At 45.5% G+C, this 26,996-nt stretch overlaps 1 long non-coding RNA gene and 3 other non-coding genes across 5 annotated transcripts; all 4 read left to right on the forward strand.

Annotated features, from left to right (window-relative positions):
* The first annotated feature begins 150 nt into the window (after positions 1-150).
* LOC123622702 lies at positions 151-4,074 on the forward strand. Of its 2 annotated transcripts, none has more exons than XR_006729608.1 (4): positions 151-229; positions 2,327-2,392; positions 2,834-2,955; positions 3,848-4,074. It is a non-coding gene; the product is annotated as an uncharacterized LOC123622702 (long non-coding RNA). The 2 variants fall into 2 exon arrangements; XR_006729607.1 differs by lacking the exon at positions 151-229 and adding an exon at positions 598-708.
* On the forward strand, positions 432-523 carry LOC123622960. Its single transcript, XR_006729697.1, has one exon. It is a non-coding gene; the product is annotated as a small nucleolar SNORD12/SNORD106 (small nucleolar RNA).
* Positions 2,164-2,254, forward strand: LOC123622962. The gene has a single exon (XR_006729699.1). It is a non-coding gene; the product is annotated as a small nucleolar SNORD12/SNORD106 (small nucleolar RNA).
* Positions 2,652-2,739, forward strand: LOC123622961. The gene has a single exon (XR_006729698.1). It is a non-coding gene; the product is annotated as a small nucleolar SNORD12/SNORD106 (small nucleolar RNA).
* Positions 4,075-26,996: the final 22,922 nt, after the last annotated feature.

Here is a 26,996-nt window from a genome sequence, read left to right on the forward strand (position 1 = left end):
CGGGATGGGCCGCTGGGAGACTACGTTTCCCAGGGGGCCCCGCGCGGTGCGGGCGGGAAGCAGGGCGCCTCGGCCTCAGTGCGCAGGCGCCGGAGCCTCCTTTGGTTATATAAGGGCAGTCCCGGAGCCATTCTTTCTTTTGCTTCTGCAGCGCGGTTAGTGTATTTGTCTGTTAACGACCGTGCTTAGTACGATGTCGTCCAGTCCGGGGAACCCCGCTTTGTGTGTGGTGAGTGGAAATCCTACAGTTCTCCATTCGAAATTTCTGGTCCTCTTTTATTCTCTTTGTGCCGTCGTCGCTGCGGTCGGCCCTACTCTCCCCCTCGCCGTGGCCCTCCACCTCTGACCTCAGATAGGCCTTAGGGCCGCGGGCAAGATGAGTTAGAGCTGGAAAAATCCGCGCCTTTCTGCACGGGCCTGAGGAGTCCTTGGCTGGTGTAAATGATGACTTCACTTTTTTCCCCATCAGATCGACAATGCTGATGTCTTACAACACTTGCCAGTTTTTTTCTGATACACCGGCCTATAAAAAGACCTAGCGCTGTTTTCTGACCGTGGGAAGGTGGTGGTTGATACCCTTTCTTTGTTGGTGCACAGGTTAGAGGGCGGTCAGAGTGTACAGAATATGTATTGGAGCAGGGGTGACCGCTGGGCCTCCAAGGGAGCCACGTGCAGACATGTGCAATCTTCGGTCTCCCGACCTCTAGGGTAAGCATTTGTCTCCTGACCTATTGTATGAAACACATGCTTTGAAGAACCTCTTAGTTAGCTTAGGCAAACTTGGGAAAAAACTTGAAGATTTGACTAATTTGGCTTTTTTTTTTATTCCATTTTGAGACACCGTCTCACTCTTTCCCTGGGAAGAGTGCAGTGGCCTGATCCTAGCTCATTGTAACCTCAGTGACCTGGGCTGAAATGATCCTCCTGCCTCAGCCTCCCAGGTAGCTGGGACTACAGGCACATGCCCTCACCCCTGGCTAATTTTTCTATTTTTTGGTAGAGATGGGGTCTCGGGGTCTTGGCTCAGGTTGGTCTCGAACTCCTGGCCTCAAGTGATTCTCCGAACTTCACCTCCCAAAGTGTTAGAATAACAGGCAAATTAAGCTCATTTTTATTGGCTTACCAGGTAATTTTTTTAAGTGTGCTGTATGTTTTATTTTTTATTTTTTTGAGACAGAGTCTTACTCTGTTGCCTGGGCTAGAGTGCTGTGGCGTCAGCCTAGCTCACAGCAACCTCAAACTCCTGGGCTCAAGCAATTCTCTGCCTCAGCCTCCCAAGTAGCTGGAACTACAGGCATGTGCCACAGTGCTCGGCTAATTTTTTCTATATATTTTTAGTTGTCCAGCTATTTCTTTCTATTTTTAGTAGAGACAAGGTCTTGCTCTTGCTCAGGCTGGTCTTGAACTCCTGAGCTCAAATGATCCACCCGCCTCGGCCTCCCAGAGTGCTAGGACTACTACAGACAGAGCCGCCGCGCCCCGCCTGTTTTGTTTTATTATCCTTACAATTTACTTATTGGACTTAGGTTCCTGGTGAAAAAACAGCTTTAAGAGAAAATGACTGAAGTGGCGTAACTTTGGTGAAAAGGTGTTTAATGTATTTTTAATGCCACTTAAAGCACAATTTTGGATTCCATTCTTTCATGTCTGTTTCCTTGGGCACTTAAATTTCTTTCCAAGGGTATGTATAATGAGTTGACATATTTTGGAAAGCCAAATGTGGTTTTCTGTTGAGCTAGCCACTCAAGCCAATTCCCAACTGCATGGCTTTTTTTTTTTTTTTTTTTTTTTGCTGGAGCTTAGGATTGAGGCACTTAAGGGCTAGACTTCTTGGGAACACTTTTGGAAGCTTGTTGTCACAGATTGTTCTTTGGTCAGGTTTTTGTGATAAAAACCTGCTAACACTTGCTCAGAAACTGTTGTCACTTCTCAACTCAGTAAAAGCTAACTATTAACTTGCCAGCCATGCTGTCTGTTATCATATGGCCTATACTCAAATAGAGAGTGTAAACTCTTAAGGCAAGGGTGTGTTGGCTGTTATATCACTGCCAACAACAGTATACAACACAGAAGTTCTCAAATATTGAATGAATTTGCAGCTATGGAAGCATACCAACTAAGTCTTATTCCTCACTCAGGGTTTCTAGGGCTCAAGAGCCTCCTGCTGGCGTATATGATGACTGAACTTTTTTCCCCTGCAGATCGACCATGTTGATCTAACTTCCTTAAGCCAGTTTCTGTCTGATATGCCAGCTTGAGCAGCTCCTCCACACCCTGCTCCCTTGGGTATCTAGCTGATGGGAGCTCATCTCTGTTTTCATCTCAGGTTTGCTGTTGGCAGAAACTAGACTTTTAAATGGACCAGGATGAGTCTGGATGTGGGAAAGGATTGGTAAGTGGTGCCCACATGTCTTCCTTGGCTGAATAGACATAGGATCTGTTGGGGGGGGAGGGGCTGCTTTTCTTTTTTTTTTCCCTTAAGATATGGGGTCTCTTGTCTCCCGGGCTGAGTGGCTTGATCATAGCTTACTGCAGCCTCAAATTCCTGGGCTCAAGTGATCCTCCCGCCTCAGCCTCCCTAGTAGCTGGGATTACAGTCATGCATCAACATGCCTAGCTTGCTTTTCTTTTTCTACTCGGACTGAAATTTGGCCTTTGCAGCTGATGACTTAACTTTTTTCCCCATCAGATCGACCCTGTTGATCTACACTATTAGCCAGTTTTGTCTGATGCATTGGCCACAGAGATACCTTGCTTTCTGCTTACGCCTACTAGCCTACTCTCTTCTTATATGAGAGTTAAGCTTGCTCTGTTGGCTTTTTTTTTTTTTTAGCATGAGGATGGTTTACTTTGGCATCATCTGTTAACGTCCTGTAAGTCAGAAGCCATGTGTGACATTGTGTGTTGATGTCAGCCTTATCTTCCCTTGGCTTTGTTCAGCATGTCCTGTAACAGGTGAGGCTTCTGCTTTGTTTTTAGCTGTCAACTTCCATAGCAAAATTATTTGCCTATTTGGGTATAACTTCAGAACTCATTTCCATGTTGGGTATAAGATAGAATTAAAATTAAGTCTTTCCGAGGGCTAATGTTGGCCTGTTGGTACTAATAGATCTTTTAAAAAGGAACTTTGTCTTGACATATGCACCTTTTTATGAATTATGCTACTGGGGAAGCTATTTTTACCAAATCAATCACTATTTTAAATGTCATTCCCTGACTTGTCTAGTGTCCTTAATTAATGGAAGGGGAATAAGCAAACTAGTGACAGTTTTCCTCCACCCCTTGAGTAGTGTTGTTGCTTGCTGTAATACACTTGGTTCTTGATAATTCACTCTACAGCTTTTTAATGAAAAACTTAAATGCAGAAATTAAATTGTAGTTAATGACACTGCTCTCATTCACTTTGTCTTTGGGTATATAAATGTGCGTAGTTTTAGCACTTGAAAGCAAGCTGGTTTCACGGCCTTTAATCCCTAAAGACTAACTTATGTGTAGATAACCAGCCTTGGCCATAGGTTCCCCCATCCCTGGATAAGACTGTTGTCCCCGTGTAACTGGTTCTCACAGCTGAGATATTTAAATAGTTCCCTAATGTCTGCTATTCATTTCATATTCAAATATCTCCATTTGCCCCTAAAATGTCTTTTTTGTACATTGCACTTGGGTTGTGTCACTTGAAAGTTTCCCAGCTCCCTTGGTCTGGTGCATGATGTACAAGATTGTATATCCACCTAGTGGATGACTTGGGATGACCCAGTCTGAAGCACATGCACCCATACCCCCAGCAAGTAGTAGTACTTCAGACCAGAATGGAGCACTGATTGTAATCTACCTTTTTTCTTCTTAGAAAGTTCCTTTAACTGGAGTTGGAACACAAGACAAGGCCTCTTGAAAGAAAGACTGACCCTGTTCTCCTGAAAGTGAAGCAGTTGCCCAAGGTTATTGTGTATGCAGCCTGAGTTCAAAAGGCTGTGCCCATTCTTTGGAAAATCAATTATTGTTAGACCTTGGTAAAATTTCTAACTTTGTAATCTTCCTACTTGGAAAAAGAAAATAAAATCTTTAAAGTCAAAATGCTGTTGTATTTGGCCGTTGGTGGTAAACATTAATGGGGCTAATAAGTAGCAACCAGGTAGCCACATGTTTCATGTAGGTTATTTACTGGTCCCAGGTTCCTGATGGGAGAATCAGTCTAGGGGGTAATCGCTTTCTGTGGACAGGCATGATACTGTACATATATCAAATGCTAGTGATAGGTTTCCGTATTGGAAACCTAAGAATGAGCACACTTGGCTAGAAGTCCAGGGGCAGGGACAGGTAGAGCATCAGTTTAGTGTTTAATCATGGAAAGTTACACTATGACTATCATTGAAATTGCATGGATTTTCAATATGGTCTTAGAATCTTACCTCTGAAAGCTGGGACTCTGGATTTCTAAAATTGCTTCCAGTAGTCCTCATAAAAAATTTCCCCTTAAGTGGGCTGGACCTAGTGTCACTTCTGAGACTAGGTAATAAAATTCTGACTCTCACTCTCCATGGCAAGCTGCCATGTAAAAGGCCCGCATAGCAAGGAACTGAAGGTGGCCTTTGACTATCGGTGTGCAAGGAACAATCCTCCCAACAACCATTTTGGGTTCATAAGCAGATCCTTCCCATAGTGGAGGCAAATACATCAAGCCACTGAGTTTTGGGTTAACTAGTTACCCTAAGCATTTGGATCTATTATCTCATTTAATCTTCACAGTAACCCCAGGAAGAAGGAAATGTTATACCCATTTTACAGATGGGAGATCTGGAGCTAAGAACTGGTAATGCTACTGCTGTCTGCCAGAGGCTAGCACTAAGCCCAGCTCCAAACCATCTGTAAAACTGCTGTGTTCCCAGCAAATGAGTGAGGTGTGGGGGAGACAATACCACCTCCCAGCTGAAATTCTGGAAGACACTCTGTGGATCCCTTATTTATCCCCACAGCTTCCCAGAAATGCTTATGATTTCATCTATGCAGCTGGTAAGGGTCTTAAGCAAAAGCCCTTGCAATGCAGTAGAGCACAGCAATTAGGGGCCCAGGATAGGGTTCAAATCCCAGCTCCATCCCTTCCAAGGTATATCAAGTAAGTCATTAACCCTCCCTGAGACTCAGTTTTCCTATCTATAAAATGGAGTAATAATCAACAGGCTTGGGGTATAGATTAAATGAAATAATAGTTAATACAATATAAGCACATGGCAAGCACTCAATGAACCCCATTTCACAGACAAGGAAACTGAGGCTTATAGAGGTAAAGTAATTTGCCCAAGATTCCTCAGCTAAGAGGACAAAGAGGCAATATGAGACTGAAGCATCAAATGTTTGGTGGGACTGTGGTGGGAGAAGAAGCTCGGGAGATGGGATGCAAAGGGTTTGAGCACCGGAGGCCTCCCATTGCTCCCACAGCTCGGAGAAGCAACAACAGCAAAACCAAGAGACTTGGGGGTGGCTGAGAACTTTTAAGGGAGCTTCTCAGGCCCCTGGCTGGCAGGTATTTGGGACCGTTTCTTTTTTTTTTTTTTGAGACAGAGTCTCACTTTGTTGCCCAGGCTACAGTGAATGCCCTGGCTCAGCCTAGCTCACAGCAACCTCAAACTCCTGGGCTTAAGCGATCCTACTGCCTCAGCCTCCCCAGTAGCTGGGACTACAGGCATGCACCACCATGCCCGGATAATTTTTTTTTTTTGTATATATATATTTTAGTTGGCCAGATAATTTCTTTCTATTTTTAGTAGAGACAGGGTCTTGCTCTTGCTCGGGCTGGTCTTGAACTCCTGAGCTCAAATGATCCACCCGCCTCGGCCTCCCAGAGTGGTAGGATTACAGGCGTGAGCCACCGCGCCCGGCCTTTGGGACCGTTTCTAACCTCAGCGGTGTCTCATCAACCATGTGGGCATAAGCAGGGAGGTCCAGCAAAAGCATTCGAACTTTCAAGAGCCAGAAATTAGCTCCTTCCTGTATCCATTAGACTGCATTTAAGTAATATGCTGCAAATAAGCCAAGAATTACAAATGCAAGAGCCAGACTAACAGAATTCAAGTGCTGGCTCTGCCACTTACCACCTTTGTGACCTTAGGCAAGTGTTACCTCCCTGAGCCTCTCTGTTCCTTCAACTGTCAAATGGCATTGTTAATAATACAAACCGCCTCATAGGGATGTTGGCAGAATAAATGTTTTATTATGCGTAAAGCACTGAGATTAACACATAATAAGGGTTCGGGCCAGGCGTGGTAGCTCACACCTGTAATCCTAGCACTCTGGGAGGATGAGGTGGGGGTACTGCTTGAGGTCAGGAGTTTGAGACCAGCCTGAGCAAGAGCGAGACACTGTCTCTACCAAAAATAGAAATAATTAGCTGGATGTGGTGGCCCACGCCTGTAGTCCCAGCTACTCAGGAGGCTGAGGCAAGAGGATCGATTAAGCCCAGGAATTTGAGGTTGCAGTGAGCTGTGATGATGCCATGGCACTCTACCCGGTGCGACAGGGTAAGACTCTGTCTCAAGAAAAAAAAAAACAACAAAAAACACGTAGTAAGTGTTCAGTAAATATTAACCATTGTTACTGTTATTATTAATAGAGATACTTACATTAAAAAGAGGGACTGTTACATTAAAAGGCGGGGCTGGAAGGGGGATGTACATTGGGTACAATGTATACTGTTGTTCAGGTGACAGGTATATTAAAAGCCTAGACTTCACCACTAGGCAATTCAGCCATGTAATAAAAAACAATTTGTACTTCCTAAATCTATTTAAATAAATAAATAAAACTAAGAAGTTAAAAGAAGTGGGGCCAGGTGCTCACACTTATAATCCTAGCACTCTGGGAGGCTGAGGCAGAAAGGATTGCTGGAGGTCAGGAGTTCGAGACCAGCTTGAGCAAAATTGAGACCCCCCCCCACTAGGGAGGATTGCTAGAGCCCATGCGTCTGAGGTTACAGGGAGCTATGATGATGCCACGGCACTCTAGCCCAGGCAATAGAGCAAGACTCTGTCTCAAAAAAAAAAAGAGGGGAAGATCGTGTAGGCCCTAATGTGGACTTTGGCTTTTACTGTGTGAACTGGGGAGACACTAGAGTGTTCTAAACAAGAACAGTTGTTATCTTCATTTTCACAGATCACTCTGGCTGCCATTTGGAGAACAGATTATAGGGGACAATGTGTATTCCAAGTTTGGATGATGGTGGCTTGGACCAAGGAGGTGGTAGCAATGAAGGTGGTAGAGAGGGGGTGAGCTTCAGAAGATAGAACCAATAGGACTTGCCATTTCATATGGGGAATAAAAGCAAGTTGCCAAGGGTGACTCCAAGGTTTTTGGCCTGAGCAACCAGACTGCTGGTGTTGCCAATACTTGGGAAGAAGACTATAGGATGCTCAGACTTGTGGGGACTGGGAGTGTAAGAGTTAAGCATTCAGTTTTGGACATAACATGTTAAATTGAACACTCAAAGAGGAACAAAAGTCTGGAAATATAAGCTGGGGCCACAAAAAACAGCTTTGAATGTCATGGCAAGAAATTAAGTAGGGTCAGTTGGCTGATTTAGTTAATGGATGTTCCTGATGTCAAGACCATTAAAGAGAAGACATTTGATTATGGAGCTCTGTATTCACTGCTGTGTAACTAGTTGGATTTGGATCTATTATCTCATTTAATGCTTAGGGTAGCACTTGGCCACAGGTAAGTACTCAATTAGTAATAGCCATCTTCATCCGAGTAAAAAGAAATGAACGAGCAATACATGCAACAACTTGGATGAACCTCAAGGGTGCTATGCTGAGTGAGGAAAGCCAGCCTCAAATGGTTACATACTGTATGATTCTATTTATTTGACATTCTGGGAAAGACAAAGCTGTGACCGTGGGAAACAGATGATAGTGGTTGCCAGAAGTTGGGATGGGTGGAGGGTGTGGATATAAAGGAATATCACAGGGAAGTTTCCGGGCTATCCTGATTGTGGTGGTGGTTACATGAATTTATACATGTGTTAAATTCATAGAACTGTACATTAAAAGAAAAAGTCAATTTTATTGTATGACAATTTTTTTTGGTGGAGGACAGTTTCTTCCTGTGTTACCCAGGCTAGCTTGCAGTGCTATCATCATAGCTCACTGCAATCTCGAATTTCTGGGCTCAAGGGATCCTCCTGCCTCAGCCTCCCAAGTACCTGGGACTACACACATGTGCCACCACGCCCGGCTGATTTTTCCATTTTTTGTAGTGATGGGGTCTCATCGTGTTGCCAGGCTGGTCTCCAATGCCTGACCTCAAGTGATCCTCCCGCTTTGGCCTCCTAAAGTGCTGAGACTACAGGCATGAACCACTGTACCCGGCCTTGTATGACAATTTAAAAAATGTTAAAAACAAACAAGGGCTCTGGAACTTCTTGGGTTTGAATCCTGGCTCTGCTGTATATTAGCTATTGACTTTGGGCAATGATTCACATCTCTCTGAGCCTCAATTTCTTCATCTGAAAAACAGGGATATAATGGTACCTACCTACAGGGGTATTTTAAGGAAGTAAATGAGCACTTGGAACTCTGCCTGGAACATAGAAAGAGCTTCTCAAATGCTTGCTGCTTTTAGTTTCTTTCAAGCTTCTCTTTCTTCTCCTCCTAGATTTTATGTGCCCCTCTCCTAATTGTGGCCACACAATTGCCAAAGAAGATGGAGTGGGGTCCCTCTCAGGACTCATGGCTCTAGCCTATGTCTGCAGGGGGCACTGTGGACACTGATTTCTACAGCCTATGGGGAGATCCCTTCATTCTGGGTTTGGAAACGGGGAGTCCAAGTGGGCCTGGCAGGGATGTTGCAGATGGGCCAGATTTTCAGACTCTGCAGCCAGCACTTTGGGGAGCAGCAAGAGTGCCCATTCCCCAGGTGTGGGCTGCTGATCACGTGACCTCTAGACTCATCCTGCAACAAACAGCCCCAAAACGAATTTATCCACAGTCTCTCCATCCTAACAAATCAATAATCAGTTTTCACTTCACTTTCACTTCATAATGTCTCCATTATGCTCTCATAGTGGGGGAACTACTCCCAGCATGGTTGGAGTGTCCCATTTTAAAAGAAACCAGAAATCCTTGAAATGTTGGCAACCTTTTCCAATTTTTATAAACTGTGAAGACCGAGCAACACACATTGTGGGCTTCATGTGGCCTGCAGGCCACCAGTTTGAGACCTGTAACTTAAGCTGTGTCATTTTCAGCACTGCCCTTGTCCTTCCAGAGCTGGGATGCCAGATAAAACACAGGATGGCCAGTTAAATTTGAATTTCAGATAAACAACAAATAATTTTTTAGTATAAGTATGTCCCATGCAATATTTGGGACATAGTAAAAAATAATTGGTTTACCTCAAATTCTAATTTGACTGTGTGTTGTGTTTTTTACCCTGGCAACCGCATTCCCGGAGCACCTGGCTTGGGATGATGGCAGCCTCTGTGGACCTTGGACCTTCCCAGTAACTTTCAGATTCTCTGCTGACTTGGGTTTTTCCTCCAAGATTGTCTGGGGGGAACTGGGGTTTGTAGGGTTTCCCAGTGGCTGGTTTCCAAACTGGCTTCAAAGGGTGGGTGAGTGCAGTTGGCAGCGTTTATGGCCCAACCTGGCCACTGCTCGGGTCACTCCCTCCCATGGTCCTGATCTTAATTAATCACAGGTCCCTTTAGAAGGTGGCAGAAACAGAACATCTTGAGCTTATTTATATCTGTGGCATTTTTAAAAAGAGAAAAAAGGAGGAACCTGGATCCTCTCCCTTGGCAGGCTCCTTAAAACAAATGGTCTTTTGCTAAAATAGACGGCTGCAGTGTGTGGGTAGGAAGGGCTGGGAAGGAGTGGGCCAAGTGGGCGAGGACATTCTTTTCCCCTGATCTTAAAATGGCCCTATGTTCAGTCTGGGACTTGGATGTCACTCTGGGCTCTGCCCAGATTGTTGCAGTGTTTTTATAGGTGTGTGCTAGGCTGTCTCAAAGATCTCTCACTGTCCTACCTTCCAGTCAAGTCTGAACTTACCTCCCTAAGCCTGATCTCTCTCCCACTTGAGTTATAATAATAACAAAAACTGCAACAATAACAACTGCCTTTTAAAACATTTCCCACTAGGCTTCACGCTAGGTATTTTACATGTTTTAAATAATTTATTCCTCACCTCCAGTCTTCCAGGGAGGTAACATTATCCCCATTTTATAGATAAGGAAACTGAGATTGGGCACAGGGAAGTGACTTGCCTCAGCTACACGTAGATGGCTCTGCTGATGCTCCCTTTGTGCCTCTGGATCCCTTCCTCACCCTTGTCCCCTCTGTGTCAACAGCCCCATGTCCTGTGGCTTTTGTCCGGTTCCCCCAGTGGACACACAACGCTCTAAAAAATGATGACAACAGAATTAGGTCTATAGTTAATGTCTTCTAATCTAGCATCATCCTTTTTTCCCCCTTCACCACCTGGGCTTGTCTTGGAGAATATCTCACCTTCTGGATTCATCTGGATTCATTTTGGTTACTCCGAGATACGGTTCCTACTGGAAAGGCAGGGTGGGAAAATGCTGAATTCTTTCCCCTTAGTAATCACTTTTCAAAGTAAGATGCTTTAATATCAGCCTCAATGGGGACACATGATGTTTTTTTCTGACTTCCTCATTTTTGACTCATGGATTCATCATTTCTATTAATTCAGCATGTTTTAACCCATTTAATAATTCTTTTTAAAATAATATTTTTATTGAAGTATAACAGACATATAGAAAAGCACAGTTCATACAGCTTGGTGAATTCCCAGGGTGAATGCATCCGTGTTGCAAACATGAGGATCATAAAATTAAGAACTGCTAGGCTGGGTGCGGTGGCTCACTTCATGCCTGTAATCCTAGCACTTTGGGAGGCTGAGGCAGGAGGATTGCTTGAGGCCAGGAGTTCAAGACCAGCCTGAGCCTGAGTGAGACCATATCTCTACAAAAAATAGAAAAATTATCCTAGCGTGGTGGTGTGCACCTGTAGTCCCGGCTATTAATACTTGGGAAGCTGAGGCAGGGGGATCCCTTGAGCCCAGGAGTTTGAGTTTGCAGTGAGCTGTGATGATGCCACTGCACTGTAGCCCAGGCAACAAAGCAAGACCCTGTTTCAAAACAAAACCAAAACCAAAAAAAAAAAAAAAAACTCCCCCCAAAACCAAGAACACCAGTAGAATACCAGAACTGCCCCCTTAGGTCCTTCTCAGGGCACAACTCCACCCTCCTCTTCAAAGGTAACCACTATCCTGAATTCTGACAACATGGATTAGTTTATCGTTATCCTTTTTTGGTGCTCAAATTGCCACAACTTTGGCCAGTAAAGACCCTTTCAAGCTGGCTCCTACATCCTTTTGAGTAACCACATTAATTTTTGAAAGTGTCCTTATTTTCTGGCACACCAAGATGTCCCAGCTGATCTTGTACTGTCCCTGTTCCAGGCTTGAAATCAGCTATTATCTCCAAGGAGCCATGGTTTCTTTTAGTGGGGAATAGTAATGGTGATTAAAAACCAAAATGTGTGCTTGGGAACACATAAGTCTTAGTCCATACACTTAACAATATATTTATGTATGTATGTATCTATCTATATATTAGATTTGGGGGTAATTTTTAAATTAAAATTTATTTTTTGCTCATCTGTATTTTCTAACTTTCTTCTATAAGTGTCACTTTTAACACATTGTAATTTTAAAAACAAGGTGGAATAAAAGGTGATTCTTAAGCAACAAAAGTAAAAATAGATAAGTTGGACTATATCAAAATTAACAACTTCTGTGCATCAAGACACAGTAGGGTGTGGTGGCTCACACCTGTAATCCTAGCACTCTGGGAGGCTGAAGTAGGAGGATTGCTTGAGCTCAGGAATTCGAGAACAGCCTGAGCAAGAGTGAAACCTGTCTCTACTAAAATTAGAAAAATTAGCTGGGCATAGTGTGTTAATATGCAGAATATTTAAAGAAGTTCTACAACTCAACAATAAAAAAAGACAATCAGATTTATTCATTTTATTTTTGAGACGGGGTCTTGCTATGTTACCCAGGCTGGTCTTGAACTCCTAGCCCCGAACGATCCTCCTGCCTCAGCCTCCCAAAGTGCTGGGATTACAGGCATGAGCCACCACTTCTGGCCAGGTTATTTTTTATTTAAATGAATAAATGTTATTTAAATAGGAGGTACAAGTGGGTTTTTTTTTTTTTTTGTTACATGGCTGAATCACATAGTGGAGAAGGCTATGCTTCTAATATACCCATCACTGAAGTCATTCAAATTTTGCCAATTTTTCTATTAATAACCTTTTTCTAGTGTAAGATCCAGTCTAACAGCACATGTTACATTTCATTGTCCTGTCTCTTTTCATTTTGTCTTTCATGATCTTGACACTTTTAGAGTACTGGCTAGTTATTTTGTAGAATCTTCCTCCATGTAAATTTCATGAGGTCTAGTGTTGCCTCAAGAATACATAGAAATGTTGTGTCCTTCTTGGTACAGAATACCAGGAGGTGCATGATATCAATTTGTCCTGTTAGTGTTGATATTAACTGGGTCACTTGTACTTTCCTTATTCCAGCTCTGGAATCAGTCATCTTTTCAAGGAGCCCTGGTTTGTTTTATTGGAAAAGCCAAGATCCGGGTGCAAGGTGTGCTCCTTGCTGCTGGGTTGTCATTGCTCCTAGGCCTCTCAGCAGATAGAGCCAGGAAATATTCAGCTTCTGATCTCATAATGCTTTCATTCTAGTTGGGGAGACAGCCAACAAACAGGCAAATAAATACAGAGAGAAGGTAATTTCAGACCGTAATAAGTGCTATAAATGAAATCAAATAGAAAGATGGGAAAGACAATGACTGGGGGGTTACTTTGGTTACAAAATTCAGGGAAGGCCTCTCTGAGAACATGATATGTGAGCCAAGGCTGGAGGACGAAAAGGAGCTGGACATGAGAAAATCTGAAAGGGAAGAGCATTCTGGGAGAGAGAACAGAGAGTGCAAAAGCTCTGAGATGGGTGTGAACTTGGCGAGGCTGCACACAATTGGGTCCGACATTCTACCCTAGCTGCTGATAAACTTGAGCTCCAGACATATATAACTGACATCAGTTAAACAAACACTTACCAGACCTGGACTCGAGTTAAGGTGGAATAAAAATTTAAGACTCCAGACATATCTCTGTAAACACTCAACATGTTTCATTTGCTTAGCAGAAATTGTCCTCATCTCTAATTCATGAGGCTCCAATTTCCCAGACTCTCTGCCAGGAAGGGAAATTGAGCTGGAAAGTTAACCACTTAGAGAAAGTCAAGCAGCTGGCTCCACCCTGGACTTCATCGTTTACCAGTGGAGCCAGCCAGACATTTGGCAGGACATGGTGAAAATCACATTTGCCTGTGTGTCTGAGGGTGCCATACGCATTTTGAATTGGGTGGCATCCAAAGGCCTCTAGGAAAATTCCAGTTGTATCAAGCATCCATCTCCTCTCTCTGACTGTGGCCAGCCACACAGGAAGTCACATGGATACCTTATTGCTCCCTGAGTTAGCTCTGTCCTTAAAAAAACCTATTATCTAAGATAGACACACACACAAGGCAAAAGGAAGGCAGCTTGAGGAAGTGGCTAGATCACCATACTGGACTTCATGGGATCTGGGTTCAAGCTCATGGCACTAACTGACTTGGGCACTCTTATTTATAAAAATTCATGCCACTTTCCTACAAAGTGGCAGGTACTTTCTAGCTATGTGACCTTAGGCAAGTGACTTCACACCTCTGAGCCTTGTCCTCCGTCTGGAAATGTAGACACTTCTGGTGTCTACCCAGCAGCTGGTTTTCCCTCCCATATGTCCTCACTGGCAGAGGACAGAGCCACTCTCCCATGACAGAAGCAGATGAAGCCAGACACTCACCTTCCCAACCTCCTTTGCAGCTAAGACACACAACCTAGTTCTGCTCAATGAGATGTATGGGAAAATTGGCTGGGGAGCTTCTGTATGCTGTGTCTATGATTTTTTGCTTTCATATGATTAAGAATAACATGATTTCATGCAGCTATTAGTAGATGGGGCTCATAGAAAGGCTCAGAAAATCCAAAGCATATGTGCTGCTGTGTAGGTTAAAGCAGTGCTTCTCAGATCCTAATGTGGAGATCTTGTTAAAAATGCAGATTCTGATTCAGTAGGTCTTGGGTGGGGCTGGAGAGTCCACATTTCTAGCAAGCTTCCAGGAGTTGTGGATCCTGCTGGTTCTTGGACCATACCAGAAATATTTTAAATTAGAGGGAGAGGTTTGAAAGGATGTATTGCAGAAATTAAAAGATGAAAGCAAAAGCAAAGGCAATTCTTTCAAGCAGCAATAAGACCTGGAAATAATGTCACTGAAGCAACTTATAAAGTAGCTTATATACTCAGGGGAAAAAAAGGAAGCCATTCAGTGATGCAGAAATTGTGAAAGAATGTATTGCTGAAGTTCTAGGGTGCTTAGACCCCGCTAACGTTTCAAAGTACAAACAACTGCCTCTTTCAAGGAGAACCATAACTGATCAGCAGCATGAATTAGCCTTCAACTTAACAGAACTCCATGCAATACTTCAAAAGGAAAATATGTTAATATATTATTCAGTTGCTTTGGATGAATCAAGTGATACTTCTGACTCTGCACAGGTTTTACTTCATTTGGGTCATGACAGAAGATTTTCTTTGCTATGAAGAGTTACTCTCGGCCGGGCACGGTGGCTCACGCCTGTAATCCTAGCACTCTGGGAGGCCGAGGCAGGTGGATCATTTGAGCTCAGGAGTTCGAGACCAGCCTGAGCAAGAGCGAGACCCCGTCTCTACTAAAAATAGAAAGAAATTAGCCAAACAACTAAAATATATACAAAAAAAAAAAATTAGCCGGGCATGGTGGTGCATGCCTGTAGTCCCAGCTACTCGGGAAGCTGAGGCAGAAGGATCACCTGAGCCCAGGAGTTTGACGTTGCTGTGAGCTAGGCTGACGCCACAGCACTCTAGCCCGGGGAACAGAGTGAGACTCTGTCTCAAAAAAAAAAAAAAAAAAAAGAGTTACTCTCTTTGGGCACTCTTGCAAACAGAACACAGGGAATAGATATCTTCAACAGCTCTCAAGATAAATGTCGTGAAGTTGGACTGAATTTGGTAAATTTAGTGAGTGCATGTACAGATGGTGTACCTTCCATGACAGAAAAACCAGATAAAAAAAAGTATTAACAGATCCAGATGCTCCCATTTCTTTTCATTGTATCTTGCATCAGCAAAATCTCTGTGCTAAAGCTACTGTTTTAAGTGACACTTTGCAACAAGTTATAAGTATTGTTAACTATATTAGTGCAAATGCAACATGGTATTGTCAGTTTGGTAACATGCTAAAGTTGAATGATGATGTATTTGGTGTGGATTTGGTGTATCGTTCTAAAGTGTGTTGGCTATTGCAGGGACAGGTGTTAGCCAAAATTTTATTTCTGTGAGAACAGATAGATAAATTTTAGAAGAACAGAATCAGCAATGTGAATTATTGAAAGAAGATTTCTATAGGAATGCAGGATTTCTGTGTGATATCATGTCAAATCAAAATGACTTGAATATTTCTTTGCAAAGTAAAACTAAGTCTATATATGATATGTGGCAAAAATCCAAAAATTTTGAAAAAAGCTACCTTTTCAAAATACTTCTTCAAAAGGAAATTTCAGATGAATACTTTCCCCAGTTAGCAAAGGTCGTTGAGGAGCAGGATGGTATATGTGAATCATTTGAAAAATACACAGCTGTTATAGATCTGTTAATTAGAGAATACAATGAAAGGTTCACTGACTTTGAGAATCATGACATTACACTCAAATTAGCATTTCAGCCTCACCTAGTTGATATCACCGAGGCATCTAATGAACTACAGATGGAATTGATTGAGCTCCCAGTAGGTGACATTTTAAAGTCATTGTTTGATGCTAAGAAAGATCCAACTGAAATATGGAAAAATACCCACACTTTCAGCACCATGCCCCAAAAATGCTTTCTTGCTTTTCAACTACTTATTGCTGTGAATCTATGTTCTCCTACCTAACCCAAATCAAGATGCCCTTAAAGTCACAAATGACTGATAGCCATCTAGAGCAGCTGTCCCCAACCCTTTCGCACCACGGACTGGTTTCATGGAAGATAATTTTTTTCCACGGACAGGGCTGGGGTGGGGGCAGTTGCGCTCTGCAGCTAGTCCCTAGCAGGTCATGGACTGGTACTGTCCACCCCCCAGGGGTTGGGGACCGAAAATCTAGAGGATCAACCGAAACTACGGACCTCCATGCTGTAACCAAATATTCAAATGCTTTCCAACAAAAAGCAGACACAACAATGTCATTAAAAGGTTAATTAACTTTAAAATTAACAAAGTTTTCATTTTTTTGCAATTATTAAGTACCTAGATTTTCACAAAATGTACATTTTAAAGTATATCTAATTGAAGTTTCTTGAATGCGGCCTTATTCAATTACAGCTAAATTAATTCAGCCTTCCAACATGAAAAGTTCCCCTGCCTTTGGTCCATGGGCATCATTTTAATAGGCTTTACCAGAACGTTGCCTCACAAGCTCCACCCCCTACCCTCTCCTTGAATCTGATTGGCCAGACCTGCACCACGTGCTCAAGCCTAAGCCAGTCATTGGCAAGGGGAGTAGAATGCCTGTGATTGGCTCAGAACAGTCTCTAAGTGAGGGGCTGGGCCCGCAGCAGGCAGCACCTGTATCACCTGGGAACCTTGTGAGAAATGCAAATTTGGGGCTGCACCCCAGACCTACTGAATTAAAAAGACTAAGAGTGAGGCCCAGCAATTGGCTTTAACAAGGTCTGCAGCTGATTCTGATACACACTGAAGTACTACATAGTCTTACATACACCCTACCTTGGCCACGCAAAAGGGAACTTTCTGGGGTGTTAGGAATGTTCTATGCCACCATCTGGGTGGTGGTTCCATGGGTGTACACATGTATAAAAAATATCAGGCTATCCATTTAAAGCTTGTGCACTTTATGCACTCTAATAAGAGTATGTTATACCTTAAAAAACAGTGATGTCTCCCAATCGTATTCCAGATTGATTAAGTCAAAATCTCTGGCAGAAGATCTCAGGCATTGGTATCATGAAAAACCTTCTCCATGCATTTCTCATGTTCAGCCAGGTGTGTCAACTAATGCGTTCAAATCTCCAGGGATCTTGTTAGGGTGCAGTTAGAAAAACAGAAGCACATACCTGGGCAGCCACACAAATGTAGACACTCAGACATCTGTTCCCAGTCCTCTGACGTGCCAGGAGGTCCACCCTGGCCTGAGTCTTGGGCCTCCTTCCTAGTCGGGCAGGACTGAGGACCCCAGCATGGGCTCAGTTTGCTCCTCCCGAAGGCACCCAAGAACCTGCCTCTCTGGAGAAGCCAGTGTGGCGTCCGGAGGTGCCCACTCCCCTGCCCGCAGACGCCGCGGAGACTGATAACAGGGCTGCCAGCTGGTTTGATTACCCAGATGGGAAGTTGGTGGGAGGAGCCCAACCCCGACAGAGATGAATGACTCCATTATCTTCCTGGGCAATCGTTCTGTGTGGGCCCCAGTGCGGAAGGTAGACATAAGGTGTAAATAAAGTCCTTGTTCTGAGGGAGCACATTTTTCATTGTCTTCGGATGGGAATTTGCCCCCAGAAACCCTTGGCTTCAATCCAGGAGGTGTCTTTGTTTGGCAGAATGACCTGGTCAGTTTCCAGGCATGTGATAGCTCCCCTGAATGCTACGCCCAGGCTTGGGGGCAAAAGCTGTATTGGTTTTTTCCCTTAAACTCATAATTAATACATGCTTGTTGCAAACAAACTAGACAGCTGCGTGTAAGGTAACAAGCGACAGCTCTTGCCTCCTTTCCCACTCTCTGAAGGTAACCGTTACACTTGACTGGTGTGTATTCTTCCAAATATGTGTCTTGTTTGTTTTTTTTGTGTGTGTGATTTTTCTTTAGATTCAGTTTTTCTCCCCAGCTTTATTGAGGTATAACTGAAGTACATACACTTCACGGCACATATTTACAGTGTATAATTTGACTACACTAGACATACACCCATGAAACTGTCTCCCCAATTAGGGCAGAGAACAAATCCAGTCACCTCCAAAAGTTTCCTTGTGCCTCTTTGCAATTCCTCCCTCCTGCCATCTCCTCCATCCCTGAACTACTCCTGCCACTATAAACTAGTTTGCATTTTCTAGATTTCATGTCAATGGAATCATGCAGCATGTATGTATGTATACTTTGGCCTGGCTTCTGTCACTCAGAATAATGATTTGTTTTTCTTTTGAGACAGTCTCTCTCCGTTGCCCAGGCTAGAGTGCCATGGCCTCAGCCTAGCTCACAGCAACCTCAAATTCCTGAACTCAAGTGATCTTCCTGCCTCAGCCTCCCAAGTAGCTGGGACTACAGGTGCATGCCACCACACCTGCCTAATTTTTTCTATTTTTTGTAGAGATGGGGTGTTTCTTTTGCTTAGGGTAAAAGGTGGCTTTAGAACTGCAAACATTGAGGTCCCAGTGAGACATCCAAGCAGAGATGTTGAGTAGGCTGTTGGAGATTGGAGTCTAGACTTCAGTGGGGAGGTCCAGGCTGGAGATGTAAATTTGGGAGTTGTCAGCTTACAAGTGTTCAGAGGCGTGAGACTGGATAAGCTCCCTAAGGGAGTTGGTAGAGAGAGCTGCCCAGGTCTGAGCTGGGTGGCACTTAATTAATACGAAGCCAGAAGATGAGGAAGAACCACCCAAAGAGACCAAGAAGGAGTGGCTGGTGAGGTAGGAGGAGAGCTAAGAGAAGAAAGTGTTGAATGACAAGCACCACTGCAACAACTGTCCTCCGTAGATGGCCCACCGAGAACCACACACTCGGCTGCTCACTCTCTTGGGCGGCCCTTCCCACCTTCATTCTGGGTGGACCCACACACCTAATAGGATGCGGTAGAAGTGGTGAGCCTGACTTCGGAGGCTAGGTTGTAAGAAGCCTGGCAGCTTCCACCTTAGTCTTTTGGAACACTGCTCTGGGATACGCCAGTTGCCATCAAAGAAGTCTGACTAACTTTGAGAACACCATGATGTGAGGAAGCCCAAGCTAGGCATGTGGGAAGGCCAATGTAGAAGGAAAAGATGCCCAGCCAGCCCCTGGTTGCTCCAACCATCTCAGCTAAGGCACCAGACGTGTGAGTGAAGAAGCCATTTTGGACATCCAACCTGATTGAGCCTTGCGATGACTTCAGCTGCATGAGACACCAAGTAAGAACCACCTGGCTGAGCTCTGTCAACCCACAGGACTATGAGAAGTAATGAAAAATTGTTGTTTTAAGGCTCTAAGTTCTGGGGTGGCTCATTCTACAGCAGTAGATAACTGAGACAGAAATGCATAGTGGGCCAGTCATGGTGGCTCAAGCCTGGAATCCCAGCACTTTGGGAGGCCGGGCCAGGAGGATCACTTGAGCCCAGAAGTTTGAGGTTGCTGTGAGCTACAATGATGCCACCGCACTCTAACCTGGGCAACAGAGTGAGACCCTGTCTCAAAAAAAAAAAAAAAAGAAAAAAAAGAAAAGAAGTGAATAGTCAAGGGAGACTGACCAACACCCTCACCCAGATCCACGGAGAGAGACTGCTCCCCCTCAGCTGGGCAGCCCTTCACACTCTGACAGGTCCCCTCTCCCTGCTCAGTGGAGAGGAGAATAGTTTCTCTTTGTGTTTGGAGATGTGGCAACTGCCAAGTATCCTGCTGTCCCTAGGGCCCTTACAAAAGGACAGCAAGGGAGATTTTCTGGGAACTGGGTCACAAGTTACTTGGATGCTTCAAACCTGGCAGGACAGAGAGAAATCAGATAAAGGAGGCTGGGAACTTTACAGGAAGCTGCTGGGCCTTGATATGGGGAAACACCAGGGCTAGGAGGGGCTGCGCACCCTAACTTGACACTTGTGTTGACAGGGACCTTCTCTCTCTTTCAGATCTCTCTCTCCCTCCCCCACTTTGTAAATGTTTGCAAACCTTTTTTTTTGTAAAATTTTGTAGATTACATATTAATATGTAAACTGTATATTAAAAGCAACCATCCTTCCCTTCCCACTCCCTGTGTAGTTCTCCAGAGATAATCACTTAATATTTCTTTCACATTTATTTAAATAGAAAATCCAAGGAATGTAAAAATTTCAAAAGGTACATAAAAATAAAGAGAAATAGTAAGTCTCCCTCCCTCCACCTCCACCCTTCAGCTCCTCTCCCCAAAGACAAACACTCTTACCAATTATTACATCTCCTTCCAGAGATATGCTATGCATAAATAAATAGAAAGGGCAACATGCTACAAGTACTGTTCTGCACCTTGCTTTTTCACTGAACAGTGTATCTCAGAGGTCTTCCATATCAGTATGCAAATAAGTGCTTTATTATTTTAGGAGATGGCACAATATTCCATTGTAGGGATGGACCATAACTCACTTAACCAGCCCCTACTGAGGGACATTGAGGTTGATGTCAACCTTTTGATACTACAGTGAAGCAGATAACCTTGTACTCATACTTTCCTGCACACCCATGCCTCTATCTGTAAGGATTCCTGAGTCAAAAAGTACGTGCTTTTGTAATTTCGATAGGAATTGACAAACTGAGATGACACTGATGTATTAATACTTGTTTGCCAACTTCATACTCAAGTGCCCCTTTTCCTGCACCCTCCCCAATTCTATTCAAATAAAAATCAACCTTTTTGATCTCCACTATGGAATTGTAAGAAATGTATCTCTGTACTTTTATGTTTGAAATGTATTATTAGGAAGCTGAGCATCCTCCTATGCTTAATTGTCATGGCAACCACTTCTAGCCTTTGTAGCTATTTCTTCTAGCTGTTATTTCCATAGAGCTAACTAATGTGCTTATGTGGCCATTCATTGATTCATCAGCTTTAGATGTTATATATCGATTTTTGCTCCAATACATGAGGATTCAGCTCACTTACAGCCTCATCCTTGCAACTCTTTGCCTGTCTTTCTACCCTTCCTTCCTTCTCTTATTTATGAAAAATATTGCTGGCTTTCCATTTATGGTAGTGATATCTTTTTGCCCTTTTCCTTTTATTTTTTAAAATAGACTGCATTTTTTAGAGAAGCTTTAGATTCACAGCAAAATTAAGCAGAAAATATGCAGAGTTCTCATATACTTCCTGCGTGCCCCCTGACCCCTCAGTTCCCTTCACTATCAACATCCCCCGCCAGAGTGGCACATTTGTTACAATCGATGAACTTCCACTGACACATCATAATTGCCCAAAGTCCATAGTTTACATTAGGGTTCTCTCTTGGTGTTGTACATTCTATGGGTTTGGACAAATGTGTAATGACAGGTGTCCACCATTATAATATCAGGCAGAATAGTGTCACTGCCCTAAAAATCCTCTGTGCTCTGCCTGTTCATCCCTCCCTCCCCGCAACCCCTGGCAACCACTGATCTTTTTCTGTCTTCATGGTTTTGCTTTTTCCAGAATGTCATGTAGTTGGAATGATACCGTATGTAGCCTTTACAGATTGGCTTCTTTCACTTAGTAATATGCATTAAAGTTTCCTCCATGTCTTTTCACAGCTTGATAGGTCATTTCTTTTTTAACATTTTTAATTTAATTTAATTTAGTTTTTTTTTAATGAGATGAGGTCTCACTATGTTGCCCAGGCCAGATTCAAACCCCTGGGCTCAAGCAATCCTCCCACCTCGGCCTCCTGAGTAGCTGGGATCACAGGTGTGTGCCACCACAGCTGGCAGCTCATTCCTTTTTAGTGCTGAATAATATTCCGCTGTCTGGATTTACCACAGTTTATCCATTCACCTACTGAAGGACACTTTGGTTGCTTCCAAGTTTTGGCAGTCATTAATAAAGCTACTGTAAACATATGTGCAGGTTTTTGTATGGACATAAATTTTCAGCTCCAACCAAGGAGCATGAATGCCAGATGCTATGGTGAGAGTCTGTTTAGTTTCTAAGGAACTGCCCAACTGCCTTCCCCAATGGCTGTGCCATTTTGTATCCCCCTTGGCAATGAATGAGAATTCCTGTTGCTCCACATCCTCACCAGCGTTTTGGATTTGAACTATTCTGATAGGTTTGTAGTGATATCTCATTGCTGTTTGAATTTGCAATTCCCTAATGACATGTGACATTGAGCATCTTTTCATATGCTTATTTGCCACCTGTATGTCTTCTTTCGTGAGGTATCTGTTTAGTTTTTTTACCCATTTTTTAAATGGGGTCTTTTTTTTTTTAAGTTCTAAAACCCCTTTGTCTATTTTGGATAGCAGTTCTTTATCAGATGTGTCTTTTGCCAATAATTTCTCCCAGTCTGTAGCTTGTCTTCTCATTCTCTTGAATGATACAGGGTTTTTTTTTAAAAGAATAAATCTTTTTAAGTTTAAAAAAGTGAGTCCATTTAAAGAGACTTATCCAGGAAACAACAGTCAAGGTCGTAGGAATATGGCAAAAAACTGAAGGGATATCTAAGGGACTCAGGTTTGGGCAACACTGATGACACAGAGCCTGGCTCCCTGGCTCCTTACCTGGCGATTATTATTTTTTCATATATATTTTTTATTTTAATAGATTTAGGGCCACAAACTGAATTCTAGTACATATACATATTGTATAGTCTTACTTGGCAATTATTATAGCTATTACTACTATTTTAATAATATTGGCAGTTATTGTAGACATTATTGCTATTACAATTATAGCATAGTGGTCATTACTGTTATTACTGCTATATCAACACACTACTGTTATCTATCATAATATAGTATATTGCTTTGATGGCCTCTGTATCGTCTCTATCTCCCGGGAACCTGGAGGCAATGCGAACTCTGGGAAGCTGTCAAGTTGTCGCGGTAATTATTATCATTATCTTGGTATTTCATCGCCACAAGGATCTGTGCAAAGTTTGGACAGTACGAATGGGGGTGGATGTCAGTTCGGTGACAGGTGGGAGGTGGGTCTGGGGAGGGGCGGGCCCTCGAACCTCCGCCCAGCTCAGGGCGGGCCGCGTAGGATCTGTCCCGGTTGGCGTCAGGGTCCCCAGCCTGAGCCCGGCTATGGCCCGGTGTGGCGTGGCGCCGATCCTGTCGCTGGGGCTGGTCCTGGCCGCGGTGGCTTGGAAGCAGGGGCCGCCAGGCGTGCTCTCGCCCTGGCAGGGGTGCGCCTCGCTGGGCCGCTGCTGCCCAGGGCGCGACCCCATGTGCTTCGCCCACGGGCCCCGGCGCTGCTTCTGCGATGAGGCGTGCGGCGCGGCGCGGGACTGCTGCGCGGACTACGCGCGCGTCTGCCCAGGTGCGCCCGGGAAGGGCGAGGCACGCGCGGAGCGCTCTGAGCAGAGCGGAGCTGGGGGCGTGGGGGTGCCGCGGACGGCCGGAGCCGCGCACCCACGGCGCTGTGGAATTGGAGGGGGCACACGAGCCGAGGGCAGGGTGGGGCGGGGAGGGGAGGGGCGCGTGGCGCGTGGAAGGGATCGCAGGGCAGGCAGGACACGGTGGGGGCGCGGGCAAAGGGGGGTGTCGCAGTCGCTCAGGAAGTAACAGGGAAGATGGGCCGTGGAGCTGCGGGCGGAGAAAGATGCGCAGGGCATGAACCTGAGCTTGCAGGGCTTGAGGGTTCGAATGGAGAGGGACGCCTGGGGAGTTGTGGGGTGTTTGGGAGAAGGGGTTGCAAGGACCGCGCGGGGAACTTGGAGGGCGGCGTGAGGGTGGGGGCTGTGGCGCAGGTGCGGGACGCAGGGGCCGGAAGGGAAATGGGCGTTTGGGGACTTGGAGGCGGCGAGAGTGGTGGGGTGCAGGCACCAGGGTGGGCCTCTGGGGCACGCGGTAAGGGGCGGCTCAGGGGGCTTGGAGGGTTCGGAGGCGGGAAGCGCTTGGGTTGAGGTAAGGTGCCAGATTTAGCAAATAAAGATACTGGACAAACCCGGGTGTGGTGGCTCATGCCTGTAATCCCAGAGCTTTGGGAGGCTGAAGCAGGAGGATGGCTTCAGCTCAGGAGTTCGAGATCAGCCTGCACGACCTAGGGAGACACCCTGCCCCCCGCCCTCCCCGCCACCCTCCCATCTCTACAAAAAATAAAACAATCAGCCGTCGCGGTGGCGCGCGGGTAGTCCCAGCTACTCAGGAGGCTGAGGCAGGAGGATCGCTTGAGCCCAGGAGTTTGAGGTTGCTGTGAGCTATTACTGGGCCGCTGCCCTCTAGCCCCGCCCCCAGCGACAGAGAGAGACTTGTCTCAAAAACAAACAACAACAAAAAAAACAGGACAGCCAGTTAAACTTGAATTTCACATGAACAACGATTACTTCTTTAGGGTTAGTTTGTCCGAAATATTGAATTTATATTTATATTAAAACTTATTGGTTGTTTTTCTGGAATTCAGATCTATCTGGGCGTCCTGTATTTTATCTGGCAACCCTAGCTGGGGCATCGGTGTGGGGCACAGAGGGCGCCGAGGGAGGAGGGGGCGCATGTGCTGCCTTGCGGGCACAGGGGTCACAAGGCAGGCGGAGAGGATGACGAGGAACCCAGGGAAGGGCGGACGCCTGGAGAGGGCGTGGGCGCAGGGGTGGAGGCGGGCGCAGCGCCACGTGATTCCAGAGGGTGGAGAACTAGGAGGCGGGGAGCAGGTTAAAATGCCAGCAGGTGTGAAGGAGGTGGAGGGGCCTGATAAAGTCCCCTGTGGTCCCGTGCCAGCCATGGCCACTGGATGCATCCAGGCTTTCCTTGTAAAGGCCGCTCCAGAGTGTTGCCCCCGGGGCTCGAAATTTGGCGCTGTTTTAGTTGAGTCACTAGTGGGGAGGGCTCTGTTTTAAATCCCAGAAGTACATTTTTCATATCCAATGGAGACAAAAATCTAAATTCCGTCACCCTGTAAAGTGGGTATGATCCAACTTTCCAATATCAGGGAGGACAGTGACCTCAGGGTAGCCGTCTACCGTTCCATACCGCTGGAGCATCCTTGAGGAATTTATGTTTAAAAGAGAGGGCTGGGTGCCGTGGCTCACACCAGTTGGGAGGTCAAGCAGGGAGGCTCGCTTGAGGCCAGGAGTTCAAACCAGCCTTAGCAACATAGTGAGACGACCCCCCCATCTCTATTTTAAAACAACAACATTTCAGGTGACAGGCCAGACCTGTATTCTAGAAAATGCTTTTGGTAGACAGTGAGCAGGGCAAGTGGCCAGGGGCTGGGCAGTGAGGTTCAGGGAAGAAGGCGCGGCTTGGGGAGCCCAGGAAGCCATTTCCTGTGGAGCCCGGGCCTGTCGGGCAGGGGCGAGCGATTCCAAGGCGACTGCGGAAATTCGGTCCCGCCCCAGCAGGCGCGGGTGGCTCGATGCTATCTGGGTCTCCAGGGCTCCTCTGGGCCCCTCTGTTAGGCTGATAAGCTGGAATTTCCCCTTTGCTTAGAAAAAGTGAGCCGGGCTTTGTTTTGAGAAACACCGCCATCTGGTGGTACCTTTTTGCAATGTCAGCCTGCGGTTGTGTTTCCTTTGTTGTCGCTAAAGCGAGATTTGCGCTGTGCTTGGCGACGGCCTACAGCAGGGAACAGGACAGAGGAAGACGCTGTCTCTGTGCTGGCATTCTAGTGGAGGGGGCAGACACAGCACGCAGAATCACACAGATGTCCCGCGGTTGCGACCCTGGGCCTGCGGGACAGCTGATGACTGTTCCCTCTCACACGCGCATGCTGCTTGGTGACTGTGCAGAACGCGTGCAGGGTGGCGTCTGCAGGGCTTTGGTGATCCCGCTCGGTCCAGCTGCCCAGCCAGTGCCTGAATCTGGTCTGCAGTCTCCCTGCCAGGTTTTCCCGCCGCTCTGTGAACACTTCCGGTGACAACAAAAGTCATTTCTTCTGGCGTCTCCTTCTGCTCTTGGTGATCCTCTCTCTCCGGATAACTGCAGTAGCCGTCTCGTGCTTCTGGGCTCACCCCTACCCAGCAGCCAGAGACATCCTTGGAAACCTTAAATGAAACCTCTGCTCAGAACTCGGCAATGGCTTTTCATCTTGCTTAGAATAAAATCCAAACTCCTTGCAATAGTCCTCAAAGCCCTGCGTGCTTTCTCTGCCCCCTCCCTCTCTGATGCCACCTCCTACGACTTTCCTTCCAGCTTATATTGCTGCAGCTACACTGGCCTCCTCACTGTCCCTCCACGTCCAACCTTGATCTTGCCTCAGGACCTTTGCACTGTCTGTTCCCTGTACCTGGAACACTTTCCCCCAGATACCTACACAGCTCCCTCCATCACCTCCTTGGGATCTCTGCCCACATGTCCTTTGTCATGGAGGTCTTCCTTGACCCCTCTGTCTAAAATAATCTTTTATCACCCCACCCTTGTCACTCTTAATCTGCTGTGTTTCTCAAAGCATGGGGCACTGGGTGAAATTACGTTATTACACGTTATATTGTTCATTGTCTGTTTTCTCTGCTGCGCCTAAGGGCAGGGGCTTTACCTGCTTTGCTCCTCTGTGTTCCCAGCACCCAGCCCAGTGCTCTGCACACAGTAGGACCTAAATAGTTGTCAAAGGAATGCATAGAGACCACCATTGTACTGAGCATTTACGATATGCTCAGTGCTTTGCATTTGTCATTACAACAACCCTGCTTTAAACTATGGTTCAAATCCAGGCTTGTCTGACTCCAAATCCTTGGTTCGATTTAGGGATTTTGCCTCTTAAGCCCCAGGTGCCTCATCTGTGAGGTGGGGTTGACAGCAGTGCAAACACATTAGCAGTTGGGGTCCTGGCAGGTGACAGGTGGTCCCCCCGGGAGGGTATAATGGAAGATAATTTAAGAAGGATTCTGTTCACAGAGGTAGGAGCAGGAGCGCAGATGGACGTGGTGTTACTGGAGCCTGGTGAGAGCAGGATCCATGGCCAAGGCCCCCTTTCCCGGCAAGTGGGGGCTAT

The sequence above is a fragment of the Lemur catta genome, chromosome 17, assembly GCF_020740605.2.
Source record: "Lemur catta isolate mLemCat1 chromosome 17, mLemCat1.pri, whole genome shotgun sequence".
Classification (NCBI taxonomy): domain Eukaryota; kingdom Metazoa; phylum Chordata; class Mammalia; order Primates; family Lemuridae; genus Lemur; species Lemur catta.